Here is a 6,999-nt window from a genome sequence, read left to right as displayed (position 1 = left end):
TCTGCGATAAAGTATAGATGATAAAAGACCATGGTTAAGCTATTCAGAAATTCCAAGAAAACATTAATAAACCAAATCTAAGGATGATTGGCCGTGATAAAGGTACCAAGATACACAAGGGCATGCTTAAGCTTTTTGGTAAAAAAGTATGAGGAAAAAATTCAATGGGAATTTGGGAATGAGATGGAAATCAAAATACATGAGGCATTCAGAAACCCACATCAACAAGATTTTTTAAAAGACTGTCTCCAAGACTTATTATGAATCAATGTCTAATATCCATAACAAAAACAGACTTGTAAACACCTCAAGAGAAGAAGAGCAGGTCACATGTAGAAGTATGCCATTTAGAGTTAAGCTCATTTCTCATTATAGACTCTAAAAACCAGGAGGGCTTATAAAAATGTATACTATACCCAGAAAGAAAATTATTGTCATCCAAGGTGCTATATCCAGCAAAGCTATCCTTCACAAATTAAACAAGAAAAGCTTCCAAGATAAATATAAAACAAATAACTCATGACTACAAAGCCAGTATTAGAGAACTTATTTGTAAGGTAAGTAAAATTAACAACAGATTTTAGAGCCAATGAATGAACAGAACTCATTAGAAGTGCATGTAAGAAATTAAAAATCAGGAATGAATTAAACATTCAAAATAAATTAAAATGGAGAGAAGGAAGTAAGGATGGCAGGGAAAGGCAGAGGAAAAAGGGGAGAATTGTTAACTGAATTCCATTCATGAATGAGTTTGTCAGGATGAACCCAACTACTATCCATAACTAAAAATCTATAATAAAAATGAATATGGAAGGAAATAAAAATTATCCCTCTGTAATAAAATTAAATGTAAATGTCTATATTCTCCAATAAAGATATAGTCTGTCAGAGTGGGTTAAAAGGCAAGTTAGATCTAACTATATGTTGTATACAAGAGACTCAACTTACTGGCAAAGGCATCCACAGATTAAATGTAAAAGGATGGAAAAGAATATTTCTCACAAACAGATATCACAAACATGCAGTAGTGGCTAATCTCATATCTGACAAAATAGACTTCAAGTCAATATTAATCAGAAAAGAAAACGAATGTCACTTCATTATGGAAAAGGGAACAATCTAACAAGAAAGTATGATAATATTAAAGATTTATATCCCAAACTTTGGTGGTGTAGCTACTCAGAAATAACAAATGATCTCACCAAGAAATAGGCCATCCAGAAATAAATTTAGTAAACACTTTAGGCATTTGGTACGGGCAGTCCCCATTCCCCTACCCGTGGAACACTGGGGCCAGGGGAGGGGGCACTTCTCTCCTGGCATCTGAGGCAGGGTGGCAGTAACTTTCTTGGTGCAGTGCAGCTGGGGCAGGGTCAAAGGGAGGGGAAAGGGGTGGTATCAGGAGAGGGGAGCTGGAAAGGCGGAGGCACAGGTAGATAATGGAGCCTATGAGTGCCTGCAGAAGTGGGGTGGCACCGCTGCTGCCTTTCCTGCTGCAGGGGGAGATGCTGTGTCACTGCTGCCGCTGACCCCAGCCTGGCCACTGGGGGATTCAAAGCTGCCCCTAACTGAAACCACCTCCCCTAATCTGCTTCTCCTTGCCCCTCCCCCACTCCTACTTCCAGGTGGCAAGACAGGATTAGTGGTGAAATTGCAGAAATGTAAGCAAAGATGATCACCAGAGAGTGGAAAGATAGATATTGACTGAATGTGGGATTAGGTAGTGTCCTTCCACTTAAGTCTTAAAATTTTCCTTTTGTTTGGGTAGCAGAGATCATTCTCAGAAAGCTCTTTTTATCTATGTAGAAGAAGAGAATAAATTGGACACCTTGAAAGGTGAGTGTCACCTTTAATGAAGGAATTCCTGGACTCACCACCTCTAGGATGAGCACTGTGGTGTTGTGACCCTTGGGATTTTAAGTTCCCTAGAGATGCAAGATTTTCCTTTGGCAGCAGGAGGCACACACCCAAAGAATGTGGGAGCTACACGGGAAAAAGACCCACTTCCACAGCAGAGAAAAACAAAGAGGAAAAAGGCATGCAGGTGACCAATGCTAAGGGACACACCAAGAAAGCAGTGGACCACTGCTGCTGCCCCCAGCAGCTGCCCAAGAGGAACTCAGTAAGACCATCCCTTTTTGTGACTGCAAGCTCAGGATTTCAATCAATGCATTCCAGTAACCCTGAATTGAGGAACTCTCCATCAGAAAACCCACAGTGTAGCTACAAATCAAGCAGGACGTGATGGTTCATCCTCTTGCAGTGATGTCCTTATCTGGAAATCCCCAGCTGGATTCCAGAATCTCTAATCAGAGTAAACTGGGGGTACTCAGCCAACCAATCCCAGCCATCCCCCTATGACTCCAAGAGTGGTGGTCATACCCTGGCCCAGATGGGAGCATTAGGCTGAAGAATGGGGCTGGAAATGATGTCCAGGGCAAGGAGAAAACAACAAAGTATGTCCACCAACTCCTTTAATCAGAGAGAAACTGGGACTCCAAACATGCCAGATGACTCTGGCAAGACAGAATATAATTCTGCTGACTTTATAAAGTCCTAGGATTCCCAAAGAAAACATACTTCAAGACTCCATCAACTGCTACAGGCCCAGGTCTTCCACCCTTTCCCATGGCCAAAGTACTGCCCCAAAGACCACACCCACTCAGAAGATTACAGCCAAAGTGGTGTATGTGTTTTCGATTGAGATGTCCAATAAAGCTGAAGAAGCTGTATTGAAGGACCAGGGTGAAACAATTCTCTGAACACACCTAGAACATCACTAACAGCAAGACAGAGAGACGCACAGTCCCTCTGAATACACAGACATCCGCCTTTGATAGTTATTGGAAACCTCTCCCACAACTACCCCCAGCTCCAGCCAACCAGGAACAGAATTCTTCTCAGAACACCAGATGTTATGGTTTGGATGTGAGGTGTCCCTGAAAGGATCACATGTGAGACAATGCAAGAAGGTTCAGAGGATAAATGATTGGATTATAAGAGTCTCAACCCAAGCAGTGAATTAATCCCCTGATAGGGTAACTCAGTGGTAATTGAAGTGGTAGGGTGTAGATGGAGGAGGTGGGAACTGGGACATGACTTTGGGGTATATATTTGTATTTGTCAAGTGGATACCTCTCTCTCTGCTTCCTGATCATCATGTAAGCTGTTTCTCTCTGTCACACTCTTCCACCATGATTTCCTGCCTCACCTTAAGCCCTGAGGAATAGAGCCTGCTGTCTGTGGATTGAGACCTCTGAAACCATGAGCCCCCAAATAAATGTTTCCTCCTCTACAGTTGCTCTGGTTGGTCCTTTTAGTCACAGCAGCAAAATAGCTGACTAAAACACCCAACTACAGCTAACTCATTCTGGCATCAGCACCCAAGCCTGATGCACCCCTAAATACCCTGTACCATGACAGTTCTGTGGTAGAAAATAAACTGATTCCTTCTGTAGGCAGTTCTGCCATCTCCACTCCATTGCCCCCAGATGGTACCAGACCAAAATAGATGCCCAACAATGGAGCAGTGACCCCTAACTCTCAGGGGAGCAATAGCTCATCAGAAGATCCCAAAACCTCTCCATCTCTATCAGTGTCTAGCGGTGAGCTCCCGACATTGGGAGAAATCCCTGATAGCCTGTCTCAGGAGCAGCTGGAGCACTGTGGGCACTCCTTGCAAACTCTCAGAGATATGCAGCTTATACTTTTCTCTGACGGAAAGAATTCAATGGAGGACAAAATCGGGACCCCATCAGAATTCTGGCATATTAGATGGAACTCAGAAAAATACAGAAGAGCCAATACAGGCCATGATAGCTCAATCCCAAAGCCTAAGTAAGGACCTGGGCCCTTGACAGATGTGGTAGCTCCCTTTGGAACTCAAGGATATAGAGATATATCTTTTTCTCCAGATGAAATTGTTCCACCTTTTATCAACTCCCAGTCTGAGCCTATAGGACCTGACACCCTGAATACATGACCCCTGAGCAGATAATGTGGCTGAAACTGCAGCAGAAGTTTTATGAAGACAGGAGGAGGAATCAGGAACAAGTGGTGTACAGAAGTGCTCCTTCCAGGACATGATGGTCCATCAGCATGGGCTGTGGGGAGTGGTTCAAGGGCCACCACCTTCAAAACAAATGACTCCTAGTGAAGGCTGGCTGCCTGGGTTTACAGAACCATTCTCTCTTTTTTATTTGTTATTTTTAGTTATATATGAGAGTAGAATGTATATGACATATCATACATACATGGAGTGTAACTTCCCATTCTTGTGGTTGTACATGATGTGGAGTTATCATGTATTCATATATGAGCACAGGAGACATTTTCTGATGATATCAATATTTCACATTCTCAGCCCCTGAAGGACATGGTTCCCCATCACAACATACCAGGAAGCCAAATATATCTCCCTATATTTGCAGGAATGATAAACTATGAAATAAAAGGGCCAAATGTGCCCAGTCCCTCACCTAGATCAGGCCTTTTTGAAGTCAGTTGGTCAGATAATAGGCCAAAAATTCCAGATGGTTGAAACCTTCCTTCTGGCCAAGGAGCCTTCAGCAGTCCTGGATTAGGGGAACACTTCCCTAACCCCCAAGGATTGCCTGAAGAAATATTTCAATAGTACCTTACAGAGAAACAACTGGTTCTCCCTGAGGGATAAGCATGAAAGGCATCAGGCCCAGCATGGAAATGAACAAGATGATCCCAGGCTCCCAGTGCTACATGAAGCATAGGAACAATCCCATTTTTCCTTGACTACCAGTTGAGTGTCCACTGAGTTCTTCCAGGGGTGACTTTCCAAAAGGAATGCCTTGACAGATAGGCCCTGGTCAGGAACTTGAATTTGAGATGGTTCCTAGTGAGGTAAAGGGAGATTTCGATCGAAATTTCAGCATGGGATCCAACACTCAGATGATACTTCAGAAGATTAGAGAGGATAGGGCAGGCCCTGAGAAGATGATGAAATTACACACAGGTAGTTCAGACATGCTGCCTGCACAGCAGAAGATGGTATCCCTGTCATTTGGTGAGAACTCTCAACAGGAGTATGGCATGGACCCCAAGCCATTCCTTCCCATGTCTCAGAGTCCAGGCAGCAATAGTGCCTTGCAGAATATCAGAGAATCAATTGGGCCCAACCAATGAACTAACAGCCAGCTCAGTCACATGCCACCACTCCTCTTAACCCTTCTAGTAATGCCACTAACCTCAACATAGCTCCTCCACTTTAGCGTGACCTGGGATGGAAGCCCTTGGATATATCTGTGGCAACTTCCAGGTATATTTCACAAGGAATTAATATCTAAAGTCTCCCGTCATGCACCAAGTTCAGTCCCTGATGCTGGGCTTGTCCTCGAGGAACCTCAAGACCTCCCAGACTCCATCACAGCAGGCAGGCATGCTGGTGAGCTCAGCTGCTGCTGCTTCCATTAAGTCCTCCCCTGTCTTGGGGTCTGCTGCTGCATCACCAGTTCACCTCAAGTCTTCATCAGTTCCTGCCCTATCATCTGGATGGACCTCCTCTCCCAAACCTCCCCTTCAGAGTGCTGGGATTTCTACAAACTGTAAATCTCCCCTCACCCTGGCCTCCCCAGCCATGCTGGGAAGTATACAGTCAGGTGCCCCCCCCCACCTCCTACAGCCAGCTAGCTTGCCTATGTGAATATCCCTGGAAGTTGTCCCTCTAGTATACCTTACACTATGCCTCCAGAGCCGATCCTTTCCCAGAACCCACTGTCAATTTTCATGTCTCGAATGCCCAAGTTTGCCCAGTTTGACCTCATTATACCATGATGCCAACAAGACTGTGGCCAATTCTAATGATGACTTCCCTCCAGCTCATTCTTCCAACCTACCATCAATGAATAATATGCCAGGAATGGGCATTCATACACAGAATCCTTAAATTTCAGGTCCAATCCCCATGGTTCTGATGCCAGCTCTTAGCCAAATGGGAAAGACTCAGTCACTTTCTCACTCCAATAAGATGCCCTCTCTGAATGCCATGGGACACAACATACCTCCTCATGGTGTCTCAATGGGGCCTGGCTTGATGTCACCCAATCCTATCATGGGGCATGGGTCCCAGGAGCCTCTGATGGTACCTCAAGTATGGATGGGTTTCCCCCAGAGCTTCCCTCCAGTACAGTCTCCTTTATAGCAAGTCCTGTTACCTCACAATGGCCAGATTGAGGGATAATGAAACTTCCCAGGACAGATGGCTTCCCAGGAGATGGCCCCCTTGGCCACCCCAGAAACCTGCCCCAAAGTTCAGCAGACACAGCACTTTGTAATCTTGGCTGCCTAGGGATCCTGACTCCTTCACTGTCTTGGGAAACAGCACACCTTCGGTGGTGTTTACAAACCCAGATCTGCAGGAGGTCATCGGACCTGTAGCCACTGGAATACCTGATAGATCACTATCCTGCATTACTCCATCTCAGAAACCTAGCCAGACACTATTTTCCTTGAGAGGAAGTCCCAGGCTGTAAACAGCCTCAGGGTCATGGACCTGGCATTGCCCACATGCAGAGGATGATGGGCTATCAGGAGCCCAAATGGGACTAAAATTACCTGGCATGGGAGGTCCAGGGCCAATAGAAACTCCAGACATCCCTCTTGCTACAGCTCCATCCACGTCAGGCCACCACCTACTTTATCTTTAAAGAATAGAAGACATTTTTCAATTGTATATCTTTAAAGTGATTTGTATCTATTTCAACTCAATAATAAAAGATGAATAATGTAATTAAAAAATAGGCTAAGTATATGAATGGACATTTCTCCAAAAAACATATGCAAGTGGCCACTAAACAATGAAAAGGATGCTCAAGAATATTAGTCACCAGCAAAATTCACATCAAAAGCAAAGGATATAAAACTTCACATACATTAGGACTGAGGCAATTTAAATCAAGGTAATGTGATAGAGAAAATGTGGATAATAAATAAGAACCTTATGTTCTGCTAGTAAAAATATAGAATTGT

General features: G+C 44.1%; 2 pseudogenes across 2 annotated transcripts; both read left to right on the top strand.

Annotated features, from left to right (window-relative positions):
• The first annotated feature begins 1,931 nt into the window (after positions 1-1,931).
• On the top strand, positions 1,932-2,126 carry LOC308639461 (annotated as a pseudogene). The gene has a single exon. The product of its transcript is annotated as an uncharacterized misc_RNA (transcript).
• Positions 2,127-2,167: 41 nt separating this feature from the next.
• On the top strand, positions 2,168-6,677 carry LOC308639460 (B-cell CLL/lymphoma 9 protein-like; annotated as a pseudogene). Its single transcript has 3 exons — positions 2,168-2,935; positions 3,381-4,178; positions 4,325-6,677. The product of its transcript is annotated as a B-cell CLL/lymphoma 9 protein-like (transcript).
• Positions 6,678-6,999: the final 322 nt, after the last annotated feature.

Source organism: Spermophilus citellus, assembly GCF_964194105.1.
Source record: "Spermophilus citellus genome assembly, chromosome: X".
In the NCBI taxonomy this organism is placed as follows: domain Eukaryota; kingdom Metazoa; phylum Chordata; class Mammalia; order Rodentia; family Sciuridae; genus Spermophilus; species Spermophilus citellus.
This window is presented reverse-complemented; position numbering and strand designations above follow the sequence as displayed.